Source organism: Oenanthe melanoleuca, chromosome 5, assembly GCF_029582105.1.
Source record: "Oenanthe melanoleuca isolate GR-GAL-2019-014 chromosome 5, OMel1.0, whole genome shotgun sequence".
NCBI lineage: Eukaryota > Metazoa > Chordata > Aves > Passeriformes > Muscicapidae > Oenanthe > Oenanthe melanoleuca.
The window spans coordinates 49,804,544-49,824,825 of NC_079339.1; the positions used below are offsets into that span (position 1 = coordinate 49,804,544).

General features: G+C 36.7%; 1 long non-coding RNA gene across 14 annotated transcripts in view; it reads right to left on the reverse strand.

Moving 5' to 3' along the window:
- LOC130254448 (uncharacterized) overlaps positions 1–20,282 on the reverse strand; it is a 235,096-nt gene that overhangs the window by 33,353 nt on the left and 181,461 nt on the right. Inside the window, exon 10 of one of the 14 annotated variants that reach the window (XR_008840726.1) lies at positions 18,739–20,257. The exons of 12 other annotated variants lie outside the window; for them this stretch is intronic. This is a non-coding gene — a long non-coding RNA (uncharacterized LOC130254448). Of the gene's footprint in view, positions 1–18,738; positions 20,261–20,282 lie in introns of those variants that run through there. One more of the 14 variants, XR_008840719.1, reaches the window with a different exon arrangement.

A 20,282-nucleotide genomic window follows, 5' to 3' on the forward strand; every position in this document is an offset into this window, starting at 1 on the left:
TATTTGCAGTGGTATTCAGAGAGTTGTCTTCTAATTTTTAGAGTCAGTTTGCACTTAGTTATTTCTTAGATTCATGTAGAGATTCAATTTTTAGTAATAACTCTCCTAACCTTGTCTGAGGTTTCCTCCATTGTTCTACATGGTCATTGAGCTGGCCATTAGCCTCTAACATTAGATGGTTTACTGAAATCCCATGTAAAACTGCCTTAGAAAGTAAAGAGGACATGAACATTGTGAAATCTTTGTTTTAAAATATAGATCAATAAAGTACATCTTCATATGTCATAAGTTATTATAAGGATGGAGAATGGGAAGGGGCACTTTGGAACAGCAAATCCACATGACTCTTACAGAAGCAAGTTGAATATACCTTTTCCAGGATGGTTATAGGCTCCACAATCAAGCTTATAGGGCTTGGACATGGGCAGATCTGACATCTGAGAGCTCTGAGCACTAGTATTTTCTTGTAGATTGCAGCAGAAATATTGCCACAACTGGTATGTACTCCTCTCCACTTGCATTGAAATGCTCCCTTCCCATGAGCACTGAGGGAGAGGTTTTAATCTCTTAGCCTCTGTACCACTAAGACAAACACACCAATCTAATTCTTCCCAGAGAAGAGGCTCTCCAGTGCTCTTAGCAACCTTCTAGCCCATTTGTAGGGTTTTTTTCAATTTGGATGGAACTTTCATAGCTGTGGCATTTTCCAGCAGTGACAGATTTAATTTCTGGTCTTCAAAAGGAAATCATTGGTGAATTATATCTTGCACCATGCACCCCATAGATGTTCACTTAGGATGTCAGGAAAGCTTTCCAATTTGTCCATCTGTGTGTGACCCATAACACAGTGCTCTTGGACATAAAAGGCAAACAAGAAATGTCATTCAGATCTGGAAATCCAGAATGACCCTCTGTAGCTAAGGTCTCACCCCTGAGTTCAGACCAGACCTTTATGCTCTAAAATAGGACTTTCATCTGCAAAAAGATAATACAGATGTATTTGTGTACATTTTTTTTGTGGGCAGCCTAACTTATGCCATATTCTGAAAAGCTTCCTTTAAGATGCAGTTTGATCATAACTAGAATGAGAAATATGTTAATTTCTGGTGGGCATTTGTGAAAATTATTTTTTTAAATCCTGGTTTTGAAAACAAAATTATTAATCTCCAAATACTATTTAATAATTTAAATAATAAATTATTATTGGCTTTTAATTTATATGAAATACGTGAATGTCATGGCAGATACTTTCAAATAAGCCACTTATTCAAAATAGCTTTGCCATTTGCTAACATCTGAGGATCTGTCTCTTTCCTGCTCAAACACATATTACTTCTAAAAACTTAAAATCCACAAGACAACAGCTCCCTACCAGGAAAACGAAGTATCCACCAAAACGGAAAAAAAAGAAAGAAAGAAAGAAGGAAAGAAAAACAAATCTACTTCACAAGAAGAAAACTAGACATTTCTAAAGCATTTCAGGATGACCACACACCAAGTGAAAAAAAAAAAAGGTTCAGAATGCCTGCCCCACACAAAGGATAACTTTGCTTGGCAGAATAAAACACTATCTCCTTTTACTAAGAGCTACTCACTCATCAGTCAACACCACTTTAACTACTTTACATATTTTTTCCGCCTTTCATAGAGTACATCAAAAGTTCAACACATACTGCCAGCCAAGTATAATATCTAGTAGGCTATATATATATCCACATATATATATAGATGTACAAACATATATAGCATCAGGTATTGAATTTTGAGAAAAAAAAACAACATAATTTAGGCATTGACAGCATGTATATTACAACGCCTATTCTATTATTCATTTAAATTTCCCACTTTTTGAAAGTTTTATGTAGCAAGATGTGGAATATTTGCCTTTCCCATCTCTTGTTGCCAGTTACATATATATACATATACATACACATATGGAAAAAACTTCATGCAGCCATAGAATTTTCAAAATTAACTACTTTGCAACTGTAACTGTTATTTTTTCTGCTTCTTATAGATGTTATAGTTATAATTAGAATGTAGTGAATATAGATGGAATGAAAAAGATGAAAGAATCTGAAAAAAATTGCACTGGTTGTCTAGGGTAAGTGGTGGAATAAAACAAAGGCAAAGAAAGAAAACCTGAGACTTTAGTATCATCACTTTAAGCTGCCTAACTGTGCCTCCCAAAGGAGAGGGATTTAGAGAGGGATTTGAGGCAAAGCAATGAGACAGCTTTACAGATAGTTTACAGGAAATTTGGCCATCAAAACCACAAGGATCCTTGTCTGGGAAGTTAACGGGGGGAGCAGGAGTTTATAATATATGGCAAATGGAATGAGGTATAAAGAGCTTTGACTCTGACAGTAGGTAGTGCTCTTATCGATGAAATAAAGAATATAACTGAAGGCTATGAAGGCAGAGATACATGAGGGATACATGAAACATCCCTAAACTTTGAAGTAGGGATATTGCTTTTCCTGCTGCTTCCTGAATGAACATTTGGGGACCAATAGAGGTTGAGAAAAAATATACTACATAGTTTGTCAGGAAAAAAGAAGAGTAGAAGGAAAAGGCAAACTTTTTTGATAGGGGTCATGGGGATAGGACAAGGGGTAATGTCTTCAAACTGAAAGAGCACTGATTAAATATTAGAAAGAAATTCTTAACTATGAGGCTAGTGAGGCACTGGGCTTTCCCGAAAACTGGTGGGTGTCCCATCCCTGGAAATATTCAAAGCCAGCTTGGATGGGCTCTGAGCAACCTGGTCTAGTTGAAGGTGTCTCTGGTCAAAGCAGGGGGGGAGGAACTAAATGGCCATTAAAGATGCCTTCCAACCCAAACTGTTCTGTGATTCTCTGATTCTGTGATAAGAGTTATAGCAACCTGCATGGCTAGACAGTGAAATGTCTTGGAGATTACATTTTTGTTAATCTTTTACACTTCTTGGGTTTGAGGATCTAGATGATAATCAGAGTAGGGATGTCCACCACACTAAAGTCCACAGTTAGTGAGAAGAACATAGGGAAAATGTCTGTGGTAGAGAAATCTGTCATGCAGCCAAATTAAGTTTAAGTGTTAAATAATTTATAAAGGTGTCAGACTAAAAGTTTATTTAGGACAGAAGGAGACTGGGGAGGAATATATTGGTAGATCTGTGAATCTTCAACAAAGAGATGACAAGGGAGTTTTTGGTTGTGGGTAAAATTACACAAGGCTAAAAACCCTCAATCTCTTTACCAAGAACTGGAGGATCCTCCAGAGGGTGTATTAAAGAAATGATTAGAGAAGCAGCCAAGGAAAGCCAGACCTGATGAATCCCAGAGAGATTTCAAGGACAGCAGAAGCAGAGAAGCCAAGAGAAGTTACGGTTATAGCAGTGAGTCTGAGATCTGGCAAAGTAGATGCCATTAGATGTTGTGGAAAGAATGGTTTCATTTAAGGGCAGAGGAGGGAAGCCAGATTGGAATAGCTCTAGGAAGAAAAAGTGTAAACAGCATATTCAGAAAGCTTAGAGATGAAAGAACAACTGCAGATGGGCCAGTAGCTAGAGATGGAAGAAGTCAAAAGTGTTTTATTTATGATGTGATATATTTAACATATGGTATAGCAAGTAGAACAGACTAGGAACAGTGAAAACAACAAACATGAGGAGACCAAGAGGTCAAGGAAAGGAACAATGTAAGGGAAGAGAATGGGCACATGGGAGATGAAGAACTGGGAAGAAAGAGGGTAAGAGGATGCAAATGGAAAAGAACACATGAAGCATGAGTCCATGTGTTTGTGTCCACGACCATGAAGGATAAATCTGCAAAACAGGGAAAGGGTCCCAAGTTAATAGGAAGAGGAAATATCATGTCATATATTTAAAAAGAAAACAAAACCAGAAAGACAGTGAAAGAGTGAGTGAGTGGAGAGAGAGAGAGAGAGAGATAGAGAGTAGAGAGAGTGAAAGAAAGATAGAAAGAAAGAAAGAGAGAGAGAGAGAGGAAAGAAAGAAAAGAAAGATAGAAAGAGAAAGAAAGAAAGAAAGAAAGAAAGAAAGAAAGAAAGAAAGAAAGAAAGAAAGAAAGAAAGAAAGAAAGAAAGAAAGAAAGAAAGAAAGAGAAAGAAAGAAAGAAAGAGAGAGAGAGAGAGAGGGGAAAGAAAGAAAGAAAAGAAAGAAAGAAAAGAAAGAAAGCAAGAAGAAAGAAAAAAAGAAAGAGAGAGAGAGAAAGAGAGAGAGAGAGAGGAAAGAAAGAAAGAAAGAAAGAAAGAAAGAAAGAAAGAAAGAAAGAAAGAAAGAAAGAAAAGAAAGAAAGAAAAGAAAGAAAGCAAGAAGAAAGAAAGAAAGAAAGAGAGAGAGAGAAAGAGAGAGAGAGAGAGGAAAGAAAGAAAGAAAGAAAGAAAGAAAGAAAGAAAGAAAGAAAGAAAGAAAGAAAGAAAGAAAGAAAGAAAGGGGAAAGAAAAGAAAGAAAGAAAGAAAGAAAGAAAGAAAGAAAGAAAGAAAGAAAGAAAGAAAGAAAGAAAGAAAGAAAGAAAGAAAGAAAGAAAGAAAGAAAGAAAGAAGAAAAGAAAGAAAGATCAAAGGCAGAACTTGCTAAGGCCTTTTGTCAAGAGAAAAGGAGAGTTTAAGCAGAGACTTAGAGGTGGTGAGGAGATGGGCAGAACTGCAGGATTAAAGTGCAATTAAATTTGAGGCAGTACAACTGTGCAGCTAGACTGATAGCAGAACTGAAAAGGTACAGTGGTGATGAATATAAAGTGGTTTTTTAAGTGCAGTAAAAAACATGGTTTCTGTATTCACTATTTTCAAGCCTCTTCTGAGAATTAGAAAGGCCCATTAGAAAGCCTTCAAGACAGGAAGAATGCTTCATGATAGTTTCTGAACAGAATTATAAAGCTCATTAATTGGCAATGCTATATGAGAATAAGAACATTTATAATAGTCATGAAATCACAGAAAAGTCTGAAATTAGCACAGATAGTTTTATGACATGCATATTTCAGTCACTGAGTTATTTTGTGTAAGCTTAGCCTGGGTGATGGCAACAGACACATTTCCAGTAAAACATTTCCAGTTGAATACAGTGTTATTTCCCCACATGGAAGACCCAGCCCTCTCTTTCCAGAGCACAGTGTTCCTTAGTGTGGTCTGAGAGCCCTGCAGAGCACACGTGCAGCAGCTGCAAGGCTAATGCAAATCACAGAAGGCAGAGACTGCCACCATAAAGCGAGATACAGACACCATTAGCCATGTTGGCTGCACTATGAACCAGATCAGGAAACCAAGCCAGGTTAAAACTAACTCAGCAGAAGGGTTATTTTTAAACTGATTCATTTCCCAATCACTTTCACTGACTAGCTGCACAAAGATTTGCAATTGCAGAGGAAAGGCAATGGATGGGATAGTGGCAGAAGGGAAGGGAAAGAAGGATTCAGTCTTCCTTCAATCTGGGCATATTTTGTCTCTCCTCTAGGACTAAACTACCTTGCAGACAGGGGCTGAATAACTACCTGATTTTAGACTGTCCTAAATGAATCAAATTATGTCTTACATAAGTTTTCCAACTTGTCCAAACTACACTAGCTTCTCATCTTGTGACATCTTAGACTTATTCCCTGCAGCAGATGAGACAGTTTGTACCTGGCACAAGCTAGAGTGAACCCAAGTTTCTTAAATAGCCAGCTCATGCTCATAGTCAGCCAATTATTTTTTTTTAAATTGCCCTTCATTTCCTTAGCTTGCTTACAGTGTTCTTTCTCATAAGTCCCCAATACTCAAAGTACTGTCTGCCCCTCCCAAACTTAGACTGCAGCCATGCCCTCTTGCTCTTAATCTTGTCTAAGTGCCAGTATTGTTTCTCTCTACCAAAGAGTTGACCTTAAAATATAAAGGCACTCAGGAGCAAACACAATTTTATCTGGTTTACTGTACAAAAGCACTTCCATATACCATCTCATCTATCATTTCTTCTTTCCAAGTATCTACTCCCTGCTGAATTATCTGAATTTGTAAGCTATAGGTTAGCCCTTGTTTGTAGTGAAATTGTAGGAATCAGAAATGATCATTTAATTCATGCATTCCAGCATTTTGGGGGTCAAAAGTTGTTCTAACTCCTTGCCAGTGAGAACAGGCAGTGGGGACTGTTAGCACGCACACACTCGGCACCACTGGAGAACATCATCTGACATGTCCCTTCTCAAGAGTCCTTTGGAGAAGCATTGAATCTACTAAGGCAGCAAACTCTGCACAGCCACAGAAATGCACTGCTTTGAATCTGAAACCATCTCAGAGCCAGGGTGCAGCTGAAAAGGGAGAAAGAACATTTGCCCTGTAGTGTGCAGGACCAAGTGATCTGAAGTAGCGCTCAAATCAGTTCTCACCCTTCCCAGAGGTACCTAGATTAAATGTCCCCCTTTTTTTGTCTTCTTCAATCAACACTGGATAGTTTGCATGAACACTGATTGCTGCAGAGGAGAAACTGCAGAAAGACTTTATTTGGTAATTCAGTGGGCAGGGAAAGTGCTTACCAAGAGTTTCTAGGTCCAGGATCCAACTGTTTCTCCTGTGCACCTTCTTAGATAGCACCTTTTCTCTAAATCATTTCCTCAGAAAACAAAAATGGGATTGGGTTATTTTTGCTCTGATTTCAGACTACATAGATGTTGGAACCACTAAACAGGGCACTAATTGTTTTAGCCAATCCTGCCTGGAGCTTTCAGTTTGGAATCTTGGAATCTTGTATGACAATGCTGACCTGTGCACCAGTGTCTGTTTCATGAACAGGACAAGTCTGCCCAATAGATGAACTCTGCATATGCTATTTATTGCTGATGTGGGTTTCTGTCTAAACTGTTCTATAGAGCTTTAAAAATGAGGCAGTTTTGCAGTTTTGGAAATTTGAAGTGAAATAACTTTCACGTGAGGAATGGCTTTGACTCTTTGGTCTCCCTTTTCAGCTGTCTGCTCCATGATGCCAAATGAATTTTCTGTCTACACATATACATTGACAAGGGAGGTGTAACTCTTTGCAGACTGTGGAGAGCAGACATGTAGGTCTGGATAGCCCTTTACTAAAAAAAGACTGCAGGGAAATGTCCCTCTGGTTCATTAAATTAATGAACAGGCAGAATGATTTGTGAAAAACAACTGTTTTATAGGACCACCACCTGCAGTATGGGCTGGATCCCACAATGTGGAAGAAATCCAGAACATTTCAGATTAATTTCTTGACATTTCAACCTTGTCCTGCACCTCATCCACCAACACAGAACATATTCAAAATTAACAGATACTTCTGGCGACACACTGCAGCCATGGGAAATTGGAACACAAGTCATGCCATATCTACTGACAGCTAATAAAGTTCTCCACAGCACTGCTAAAGATGTATTTTCTATGTCTAAAGATCAAGTAGCTTGGTCTGGGTTTTACTAACAGTGCTGAACTTTTGGCTGTTTATTCCCAACTCCGTGATGTAAGCTGCCCTCCCTGGGAGCCACTCTGTACACATACAGTGCATGGAAAGAGTTACCTAGTAATAAAAAACATATGAAGCTGTGAGATCAGTTCCTCTTTCTCCCTCCCCAGGTGTTCCTTCGTGGTTGTGATTTGTGCACAAGTCCATAGAAAATGTTGCATACACAAGCCAAGATATACAAAGATTTCAGGCTCCCAACCCCTACTTAAGCATCTTACTTTGGGATTCTATAAAAGAATGGGGAACCTAAATTCCTTTGTAGGTCTGGCCTGCAGGATCTAGTGGGAATGTCAAGAAAGTGAGGTTTCTTATGGCTGCTCACTGGCCAACAAGCACCCTGAACTTTCAGCCCACTGGATGCCATTCTGGAATCACTTGGCATTCAACTAGCTCTTGTTTTATTAGACAAATGCATTAATGTGTTTCATGTATAATTATTATTTTGACATTTAACATTTGTAATTAACACTCAAAAACTGACCATTGCTTTGGATCCACTGTGTTTCAGAACTTCTCCATCCCAAGGCACTTTTTCAAATCTTTTACCCAGCAACCTTATCAGAGAGTGTACTTTATTAAACTTTCTATTATTATCTACATTTTTTCTTTGTAAAATAAAACAAACACAAGCACTAGATCTTTAGCTGGTGGTAGAGCTTGGCCTTGTTCCACTGACAACAGTGTAGTTACACTTCAGTTCAGAATTAAAACCACTCAACCTCAAATACATATACTTTTCTGAGGTAAGCAGGTTGCTGCATCAGAAACTGATCTGAGAATTAAGACTATTTGCAATATCTTGGAAATTCTGTCCTGAAGTGCTCACAAAAACTTTATTTCCACAGGAATTTTCTGGAAAGATTTTTCTTTTTTTTTTTTTCTGATACCAATAAACACCCACTGACACTTGCAATTCCTTCTCCCTTCATGTCACAAGAAATTTTTGCAAAATTCATCTTAATAAAAATGTCATCAAGACCTTTCAAGCTTCTATCAGAACCACCTCCCTGCTTTGTTATAGCAAGCAACATACAGTTCCTTTTTCAGCTCTGTGTACATATAACTTATTTTCTTACTTGCTCACGGACAAACTCACAGGGGCAAAATCCATCATTTCCCAAACTCACAGTATGTCATCTCATGCACTTTTCTTTAATCACTGGAAGAATTTTGTTATACAAATAGAACTGACACTCTGACATTCTTTTCCTATCAGTCCTGCAAGCCTTTTTGGTTTGGTTTTTCTACTTATATGGCACTTTACAGAACCTGTGCATCAGATGCAGAACTCCTTGCTGCATGGTTGTGTTTATGATAAAAGGTTGCAGGTGTCCAAGAGGAAACCAGGCACAATAAGAAGTTATAAATCTACTGTAGACTACTAAACATGAAAGAATACCTCAGCCACTGGGCAATGAAGATTGGAAAAGTATGTTGGAAAAATGTTTTTTTAAGTGTTCTCCATCTTTATTCTCTTTCTGACTAGTCATTATTGGCCATTGCAAAGGAAAAGGTAGAGAACTCAATGGAGTTAACTCAATGGATAACTCTAAAAGGATCAGTCCTATCATACACATTGGTAATTTAATAATGTGTACTGATAAATTTAAGGAGAAAACTTTAAGCTACAAGGCCAAAAAGATGGACAATGTTTGTTCAAGTTTCCATGCCCCATAAATTGTCAGAACAATCCTGATATTTTGCAGATGCTTTAGCTAGACCTTTGAATTCTTGGTACAAAATTTACAGGGATCTGCTGATTTGAACACACACATTATTTATATTATCCTTAGCCTGATCTTTATTTTGGTCTATTTTCTTATGCTTTAATCAAAATGTTCTTTATCATCTTCTTTTTATTTTATTATTTAGATTTTTGTGACACTATCCAGGCTCTTGTTTTCAAAATTCTTTTTCCACCTTAGTGATTGTTACTTTTATTCTTACAGATTTATAGCATTTCTTACATTCATCCTATTTTGTATTCCCTTTGAATTTCTGGTCCTCAAAATCCTCCTAATGAATTCCGTTTTGCATCTTTGTGCGTTTCTTATCTCAGTTTTAGAAATAGCTTCCTATTTTATTTTTCTTTGAAACCACAGAACTATCTTTACTGCCTATTAGATTAATCCAAAATTTTCTCATTGTTTTCAGAGAGAAGGAACAGAGATTTGTCCTTTGTACTTATACAGGTATGAAATGCACCTGCCCACAGGGCCTGAGCTCACCTTAAGGGAAGCAAGAGTAGATCATTGTGTTCAGGGATCTTGGCTGACACACAGCCTTGGCTAACCCAGGCTAGCACAGTCCCTGACAGAACCATCTATCTGCCAGTACCTCAAAAATGTTTTTTTCACAAGCTGCCTCACAGAAACCATATGATTCAGCAATGCTGCTCTAGGTGACCTGTTAGTTTCTATGTTTATTTAAAAACCTTTCTCCTCTAGACCCCCGTGTTTCAGTACAAACTGTACCTGGCAGATACAAGAGTTAATCAGAAAGGACAAAAGAATTCACAAACTAATTTAAATTCATGACATAATATTTTGAGCATCAGCAGATGTCAGCCATTATGTGGCTGATTAAAATTTTATCAGACAATTGTTCATAAGTACTTTAAAAGATGTGTGTCCCTCTTTACCAGTTCAATGGGATGCTATGAAAAGATTAGTGTTTGAGAAAGTTGGATAAAAGGTGCACTCTTATCAACTTTGTGTACTATGTATGAGGGATGCAAAATACTTGAAAGAAATCATTTAGATTTCAACAATAATAACAGTTAATCATAAAAGTACTGCCTCTAACATGCTTGGCAGATCAAGGTCACCATGAAAATAAAATAATTAATTCTTGAGACATCTAAAGAACTTAAATAAAAAAAATGTAACACAGCACTCTATCATTTTAAATTGCCACATATTACTTCCTATATTTCTCCATATTGCAATGATGGCCATCATGAAGGAAAAATATTGCTAAGGGTAAACAACTCAATTGCTGTTTCTTTGTATTATGGTAAGCAGCCCCACTGTTCTATGACTGGCATCTCTTTGTGTTTGGCTCTACAAAAAGAAGCAGCCCCAGCCTCAAAAAAATTCCTGTATTTGAAGCAGGATTTTTTTATGACTTCATATATATTAGTGCAATGAAAAGCTTAGAAATACAGGTATCTTAGAGAGAGATATCATCTGGTCTGATAAGTTATAGTGAGAGGAAAAGATTTGTCTCCTAGAACAGCAGGTTCTGAACTCAGTCACAGCAGCAAGTGCCCTGCAACAACTACCAAGGAAGTCAAAATTCCTGCAATTCTGATTAAAAAGACAGTCACTGTCTTCCTACTAAGGCCACTGTTTGCTTCACTTTCTCTCATTGACTGCATGAAAAACAGGCTGAAGAAAGGATGAGAGACACTCTACACCCTTCAAAAGCATCTAAAAGAGCTAACTGAAGATTTAGGCAGATTTTCTAGGCTGTCCTTGATGGAGGATACAGGAAGCTTGGTGTGGTGTCTGGAGAGGATCAGCCAAAGCAAGCATCCTTTCCCTCCTGTGCATGGTGAGGGGAACCCGGGAAAAAGGCTCACCCTGGGCTGGGGGCTGAGCAGTGGTGAGAAGCCTGGGTGCTCCTGGTGCCTGTCCAGGAGAAATCCAGCATTTAGCCAAGATCTGCTGTGCTATTTTCAAGGCAGAAACTCAAGCCAAAGGTTTGAATCAGACATGTTCAATGTTCTGTGTTTCTAATTAAAGTTTGCAGTTTTTATGTTTTGTTTCCAGTGTTTATTTTTAGCCAGATGATGGGTCCTTTTATTATTAGAGGAGATAATTTTGATTAATGTTTTTTTAATTCTGAGAACACAAAGGGAGGTTTCTGTAGAGCTTTGTGTTCTTGGTGAGCGTGGGAGACTGTCAGAGCATGCCGCTCTTCTTCACAAATAATTTTCAGTGTCACCAAATGTTGGCCAACATTCACTGAAGGGAAAAGGGATATTTACAGCAACAAGTGTGAATTGTTCAAGGTTAAATGGAAGGGTCTATCCCTAGTATTTTAAAGTCAAAAGTCTCATATACAGAGAAGTTCAAAGCCCTAATTTGAGGATATTTTTATCTCACGATCCATGAAAGCCTGTTAAAGATTTTATTTGTTTCAGACATGAAGCTGGTCAAACCTGTTGAAGTAGATCAAAGTTTTTCCATTGACTTCAGTGAGAGATGAGTCAGTGTGCTGTTCCCCATTGTATCCTTATGGTTTCCCAAGGCATGTTTTCAAATATTGTAGTTAATGAAATTAACAGAATCAAAAATTCCTTGCTACAGGCAATTCTGTCAATCAAAGGTGATTTGTAGCTACTTCTACTTTGGAGCTATCTCTTGCTTTAACATTCTGCAAATCCCTTTGGTCCATTTTCATGTTGCTTGACAGTTCAGAAGTTGTTTCTGAATTAACTTACTGAAAGACACATTGGTGATATTTACACAAGCTCATGGTGCTCTGTCTGGATGCCCTATGAGCTTATCTCATATTTCTAATGTCCATAGTGTTTTGTTACCCATTGTTCTGCATTAAATATCTTTGCTTTCTGAGCTATTTATCAATCTATCTATAAATGCATCAGTGGATGCTGTGTATTCTCCATGCTGTTGATTCACTAGCACTGCCTATTTCAAGTCCTTTCTCTTTTGATAAAATTCTGAAATAAAGGCCCAGTCTTGCAAAGGATCTGTATGTGTTCAAATCCCTTCTGACTATGGAGTGTCTCTGAAACAGCATGGCAGTCTTCCTAGGATGGGAGTATGGAACAATGTGAAAAAATGAAAGGCAGTGCTTTAGAGGATGCATCACTTTTGTTAGCACATAACATTTTTTCTATCATTTGTTTAAAATCCCCTGAAGCATGCAATTAAACCCACAAGCATGCAATTAAATTATTTGACACTTGAATTTACTTTTTAAATTATGCTTATTTGTCTGTATAATTTCCATACATAATTGTTTTGAATTAATTCATTAAACTCTTTGTTGCACATGGTTTTAATTAATTCTAATCTGTAGCTCAGGCACATCAGAATCAATATCAAGTAGCTTCTGCTTGCATGTCTATCTACAGGAGAATATTGTCTTGATTACAGTATTGAGTTAAGAAGAGAGATGAAGAACTCCAGAAGGTTTTAATAAATGAAAGCACTATAACTGTAAGATAGAGTGTTTAAAAATTTCTGGTATACTCTAGAAGCATCCAAATGTAATCTGTCTATGCACAGCCATTTATACAAAGAAATGGCATTCAACTTTTTTTGGATTGTTTCAGTGGTACTTATGATTTCCAAAATGGATTTTTTTCTCCTCACTGACAGTGGTGAGAATCAAAACACAGTCAGATACTTGTGAAGCTGGATATGTTACTGAGTGAAACCCTTTATGGTTTAACATGATGCTTTACTATACATTTATATTTCTCAGCAAACAATTTCTCATTGACTTACCTGCAATTATTACACTGTCTGGTGCATTTGTCAAAATTCTATCTACTGACTGCATCACTCATCTTGTATTATCATATTCCTGCTGCTGTTTCTTTCCCGTCTTCAAAAATATTGTCCAGATAACTGATTCTTCCTCTTTCAACTCTGAATAACAATCACTGGATATTTTTTTATATTTATACAGGTTAAGGCATTTAGGATCACAGGAAAAAGCCTTTTTCAATTAGTCGTTGTCATTACAGTTAAAAAATATTATATTGTTGACGATAGAGAGATTTTTCTCTTATGAAGATATATTATTATTTTTCTGTGAGAGAACTTCAGAAAACCAAACTGTTTTAAATTGTCATCTAGAGAGGATAACATGTACATACTGGTTTCTACTTTTAAAACTGCCATAATACATTTTTCTATAATTTTACATTTGTTTCATTAAAAATTCTCTGTTAATTTCGTAGCAACTATACTGGAGCTACTATTATAATTTCATCATGAATGATTAAAAACTTTTTTGCTTTATCTACAGCAAATCTTGGGACAGTTATTGTGTTCTTTCCTGGTACTTCAGAAATAATTTCTTGAGCAAATAAAATACAGAAATCCATATTAATTAGTCCATTTTGACTTATGTAAAATAATTTTTCTACTCTATATTACACGTGTTCTAGGTTTATTCTCTTAGACATTTGCCCCTATACACAGATTGCTTATTCAGTTATAAAAATTAATAAAAATAACTAAAACAATCACAATCTTTGAACAATTGAAGCCTGGGCATATCCTAGCTGCATTTCCTTTATAATGACTGCAGCTGTTTTGCAAATGCATTTACCACCTTTTGTATTTTAAAAGTCTTTGAAATCTTTGCCATGCAAATTATTAAAAAGTATTGGGAGCTTTTGATTTTGAACATGCTGCATAAATGCAAATTGGTATTGTTTGAGCTCAGTTGCACATGCCTTTCTTTTCAGACAGGGCTTGGGGAAATGAAGACATGTTTGGAAAAGAGGCTTTAGACTCAGTCACTCATCAAACCTCCCCCTGAGAAGCAAATTCTGTCATATTTGCATAAATCACTATCAGTCCTTAGTTCTTCTCCTCTCTTCTACAATAATACAAAAGAAAAAGTCTTCCAGCAGTGATCTCAGTGCTGGAGCTCATTGGTGTCCACTTCAATTTTTTGAGGCAGAACTTTCATTTCCCTTCAAAATACTTCAAAGCCTCAACCTGTCCTGCCTGAAGCCCAGAGAAAACCTCTTTGCAGTTCCCCCTGAGCTGGGAAGCTTCATCTTCTGTGGCCCCAAGAGCAGCTCAGAAAATGTTTCCATGTTGCACATTCCAATCCTGTATGCTGCCCATCAAAACTCAGCAACACACTTACCAGCATTCATAGGTAAATTTGCTGTATGCAGAAGAGCCAGTGAAATTTGACCAGAAATGTTCCTGGGTCATACATGTAAAACTGAAGATCTGTGTTAATGAAATTCTGTCTTCTTTTTTTTTTCCTTTACAGAAAAAGATTTTTAAAAAACTTAAATGGATTATTTCTTCTTTTTCAGGTTTGCAAGACAGTGAGATCTTCAGAAAATCCAAATGACTCTGCTTTAGAAGGAAGATTTGTAGATAGATTTTACATAAAGATTGGATTTATTTTGACTGAATTCTACAGTGAAAACAAAGATCAATTAAAAGTTTCATTATTTTATGATTTTGTAAAGCGCTGGTTTGTTGACTGAACCTTTCTTTCATTCTGGCAATGAAAAAATGAATTTTGTAATATTACTTTGAAATAAGGAATGGATGGTCTCCCTGTCTGGATGTACCAATGTTTTGGCATTGAATGCCAACAGTAGCCATAACAAAGAAAAACATCAAGTAAGATATTGCATTCCACCTATCCAGCTGATTTCAGACACACATCTAAACCCACTAAACACCCCTGCAGCACAATTTTCTGGGCTAAAATGCAGCTACAAATTATCTACAGACCCAGACTCACTCAGATTTCTACAACAGAAGCTTTGTACCTTCACTCAGCTGTAGCTCTTTAATCATGTCTTTTTTTGAAGGCTAAATTTAAAAGCAATAAAACACAAATTAAATAAAACTAAATTTTATACTATGCTGTTTGCCTGGCAAATCTTCTGAAAGAAATATTTGAAAGTTTACCAAATAGATCAAGTAATGATATTTTCCAGACTCTGGTTTTATCATCATGTAGTTTAAGCAATGATAGATGGCTTTCAGCCATTATCGGTCAGATAAGTACCAGTTAAAGGACTGGAGGGCTGTGGTGGTGATATTTCTGCCATTGGTTTAGTTCTAGTCTGAGCTGATCTGTGTCTCTTGTGATGGTTTTCAGTTGTTGAAACACTGCTTCGTTTGTTCTCCTTCTACTGGTAAGAACAGATGGGTTCAAATCTAAACACAAAGGAATCGAAGACTGTGTCTGAGGGCAAGATGAAGCCCACGTGACTTCAGAAATTAGGTTATATGGTCCTTGACATATAAGAATATACATTTTATATTTTTTCATAAAAACATTTCAAAAACTGCATGAGACATATTAAAGTTGCAGATGTGCCAAAGAAAAGAGACTTGGACTTTGTGTGTGTCCTTTGCATACACAGTGTAAGATTTCTTTGAATTTTTCCAAGTCCCACATTAAAAAATAGATTAATCTGTGATTATACCTAATAATTTTAACAGACATTACCAGTACTTGACAGTCTTCCACAGAATATATAGATGCAGCTATTTACTTTCAGGAATTTTGGTATTTATGCTACAGCTTTTTGAGTTAATAATAAGAACAGGAAGATACAAGTACATAAGTTCTCATACCAGTCCAAAAAAAAAAAAAGAAAGAGTGCTCTGGGTATCATTCCAAATATACCTGCCTCTTGGGTTTCTCTTGTATTAACTTAAATTACAATGATCCATAATAGTGCATATTTTCCCTAGAACTTGGCTGTGTCTCAGGTCTCTCTGATGGCTCCTTCTCTATTCTGCTTCCTTACCCACTGGTGCTACTTAAGTCCCTTTACTCAGACACTGAAATCAAGTGTCAGTGAAAAGTTAATTTTGCAAACACATTGAGATATAGATTTTCTTTATTGAGTAAGATCCTCTTAGCAAATACTCCATAAATGAAGATATTGTTGAAGTTCTGGCTCCTTCTACAATACATTAAAACAAGACACAAAGGAAAACCATTGCCTTTCAGGCAAAGAGTGTTATTTATACCTGGTGATAGAGAAAATTTTCTGCCAGTTGGCCGTTTAAATTCTGGAATTATAACATTATGCTAGATTTTGTAATTCTGAATCAAATTCAGACTCTAGTCCTGATTTGATTTTATACCAGTCTAAATGCATTTCAGAAATAAAGCTTCCGCACCCCTATTCTGTGCCAATAAAGGATGAGTATCCATATTAGAAGAAGAAAAAATGATCCTTCCAGGAAGAAACAATGGCATGTACATGGGTAATTTGTTGTGTTCTAGCATCTTCTGTTATTGTCAGGAGCCAGGCTCCAGATCAATGTTTACAACCAACTATTACGGTGTACGTCACAGCATTTCCAAGAACCTCATCCACTTAGAGATTGTTTTGAAGGAGATATTATTTGGTGCCTTGGAGCCAAACGAATTAACTGCCTTAGTATTCAAACTTTGTTTTCAACCATCTGAGCTCATATTTATAAGAGAGAGACATGTTAACTATTATTGAGATGCCACTCCCTGGAAACATTAACTCATCCCTGCAGATTAAATCTTCTAAAACATAAAATCTATTATGGTTGATCCTGACCTGCAGTTATTCTTTCTTGAGGTGGCAAGAGGTAAAAATATTATTAGTTTTTCTACTTTAATGAGTGAATTAGAAATGTGTTTTAGAAATATCTTTTTGTTTAAAAAATAATATTTCCTTAAAAAAAGAAAAAGGAAAAGAGAGAAAAATTATTTTTAAAAAAGAAAAGAAGAGAAAGAGGTAAAATGAAAAGTAGAGAGAGAAACAAACTTTCTTACATTTTTCCTGCAATGCTTAAATATATGGATAAAATTTAGGTTATCTCTAAAAAATTTGGAAAATCCAGGAAGAAATTTGCCCTAGGTTTGTACCACTTTTCAAAAATTAGATTCTTGCTGAAATTTACTCTTTTATTTCTGTTCTTCATTTGCTGTGACTTAGTGATCTAAAAAAAATGTTTTAATATTATGTGCAGATCCAAGTCATCTACAACATGGGGCAAATGCATTTTGCATTTTGCAAAAGTAATAAAGGAGTTGAATTAAGTTTTGGATGCTAATATTCTTAATATTGTGACAGAGATATGATCTGTTTGGATATTCTATTAAACTATTTGAATGTAGTGCTAAATACTAGAATAGGTGGAAACTCTTCACAATAGTTAAATTATTAACAATATTCACAGAGTGGGCGTAAGACTATTACAGTTTTAGATATTATACATTCATGGTATTATAAAAAGTTACTTTAGTGGAGTTCATTTAACTTATGAAACGCTCAGAAAGAGCTCAATGGAGCCAAGGAACCCAGTCATGGCTTCATCAGGAGGGTTCCCAGAGCGAATCCTGCGTCGCCCATCCTGCCCTGACCCAGCTGCAGGATCAGCTGCTCTTGGATTCTATCTTTGCAAGGCTCAGTCTTCCAGAGCAGGAGATGAGCTCTGCCATCCCTAGGAGCAAGGGGAGGCGAGGCTGGTTTGTTTGCAGGGGCCACACAGCGAGCGGGCGATGGGGCGGCGCTGGCGGTAGCGCGCCGTGATGTGCCGTGGTCGGGCCACGCGCCAGCACAAGCCGAGACCTTCTAGGATAAATTGGCAGCAAGCACTCCAAGAAGTTCTCCTCCATTTATTTTATTATGTAGTGAGTGATACAGCAAAATCCCCTGTCTTAAAAGGATATAAAATAACCGTACGCGTTCACCGAAAATTTATGTCGTTGAATGCCAGCCTGAAGAAATGGAAGCTGGTATAAAAAATCGATAAAGTAACATGATAAATCAACATTCTGACACGTTTTAAAGTACATAAAATGTGTACAAAAAACTTTATTAAAATGGTCAACAAGCCATTTAGCTGATAGGTGGCATAGCAAAGAAAATTATATTTTTAAATCTGCCCAATAGAGAATGAAGAGACTGAAGGAATTTTGACATGGTCATTAGCTTGTAGGATGAAAACAGTTCATTGATATCTATTCCACGTGTTAGCCTCTGGCCCTTAGGGAGGCAATATGACTTTTCAACTTGAAGAAAACATGATTTTAAAAAAAAAAAAGTACTTGAAAAATTTCCCCAGAAAATCTGTTTAATGCTGGCAGTATTAAGTCATGGGCATAGCTCTGTGACTTGGGACTCTTGGAGCACTGAGCAAAAACTTGAAACTGGGCCGCTGGGTCCCTGGTGACAGAGTCAGTGTAATGTTACAGGAATGCTCATGTTTTTTAACACAGGGAACACTTCAGCAGTTGATCCCTGCTCATTTTCTCTCCCCATTCTTCTTTCCTTTGGAGAAATATCATTTATTTAATTAGAATAAATGGGCTATGCTAAGTATTTGAACTAAATCTGGGATGTAGCAATATTTGGATGTGCCCTCAACCACAAACTCAGCATGCCCGTGCTTCTACAATGTTGATTTTGGACTTTTGAGAACCCAAGCACAACTGGGGCACTTGGGGCAGGACAACTGGATAAGAAGAAGAAATCTGTGGGCCAAGGAACTTGACCAAATATTGTGTTCCAAAAGGCAGCTCTGTACACAAAGAATAAGGGGAGCAATAGTTTATTCAAGTGGCTCAACACAAAACAGATGGTTAGATTTCAACAGAGAAAAGGACTGATGGATCGTTTACAGCAGACAGACATCCTCAGAAGAGTAAGACCCCAAAACTTATGCATTTAATACCGTGATATCCTATAAGACTTAAACTTCTGAAGCCAATTTGAGTGTTTCACTATGTTAATTGACAAGCAATCCATCCTCATGGAAATATGACCTGTTTCTAAAAGCTGTTTCTGGGGTTTTTAACACAGTATCACAAGTCAGATATTGCTCCTTGTGGTTTTGTTTGTGGGTTTTTGGTTTTCTTTTAATTTGCACATAAACATAAAAGAAGAATACGGTCAACCTAAAAGTTTTCAGATTTTTCTATGAGACCTTTCCCACCTCCAGGCAATCTTCCTGCCCTAGGAGGAATCTTTTCCTCTAAAATTTAGACAATTAATATCTCTTGACTTGATGCACTGTTCTTGTTTTCACATTCCTGAGAATCACTTCAAAATGTCCCTTAGGTACGGAGGAGGAAAAGTAAACTAGTGAGTTATAAAGGACAAAAATTAGAGGTACAACTTCGGCTTCTGGTGACGGGAGTGATGAGATTTTTCATTTTGTCAAATTTATAGCAAACTCTGGAATCATGCTTTTTGGAGACAGAATAGAACTCTAAACTACTGAGTCGAAATTTCCTTTTGCTTCTGGTAAAGTGCAAGTTCTAGGCTGTAGCAGGTTTTTCTGTTTTGTTTTGTTATAATTTTATTCCCCTGGTAATCCCAGAAGCAGGACAAGAATTAATTTTAAACAAGGGTCTTTATTGTTTGCATAGCTCAATACTCTCTTTAATTACAAAAACATGTTAGTTGGTTTTTTAATTTAATTTTCTTTGAGAAAAGGATGGTTCAAATTAAGGGGAAAAATGTTTTTTCAAAACTCAACAGTTTGGTGAAACCTTAAACTGCTTTTCTTTATGTTGTCTAAAGTTTTGAAGAAAACATAAATGCCACTAGTTGGGAGGTTCTGGGGCTTTTTTACAGAATCGGAGACCTAAATCAGTCATTGATTATGGTCAACTGACCCCAGACAAGTAACAGAGGATGAATTTTTTTAGTCACATTATCATGTTAATATATGTATTTATTTAGTCCACTGTATATGAAATTTTTCTGAACATGGAGGTCAACAGTTATTAGTCACCAAAATTTCACTTACAGCTCAGGCTTCCATATTGCAATGAGCAGTGTGTAGATTCTTAATAAAGATGGCAAACAGTAGTTGAGACAAAAAGAAAGGGTTAGTCAGCTTTCTTTGAGAAATAAGAATGCAAATTAAAGTGGAAATAATCTACAAATTTAGTACAGACCTAAAAGTGAGGATGTGTTCAAAAACACCAAAGATTCAGCCAAAGCTTTGGTCTCACAAGAAACTTAACATTCACTGGAAGAAGGATATTGCAAGATGCATTTCCACGTGATCCATGTTGCCACTTGCTGCAGATCACTGGAAAGTCTCCTACTGGGAGGAAAAAAAAGCTCTG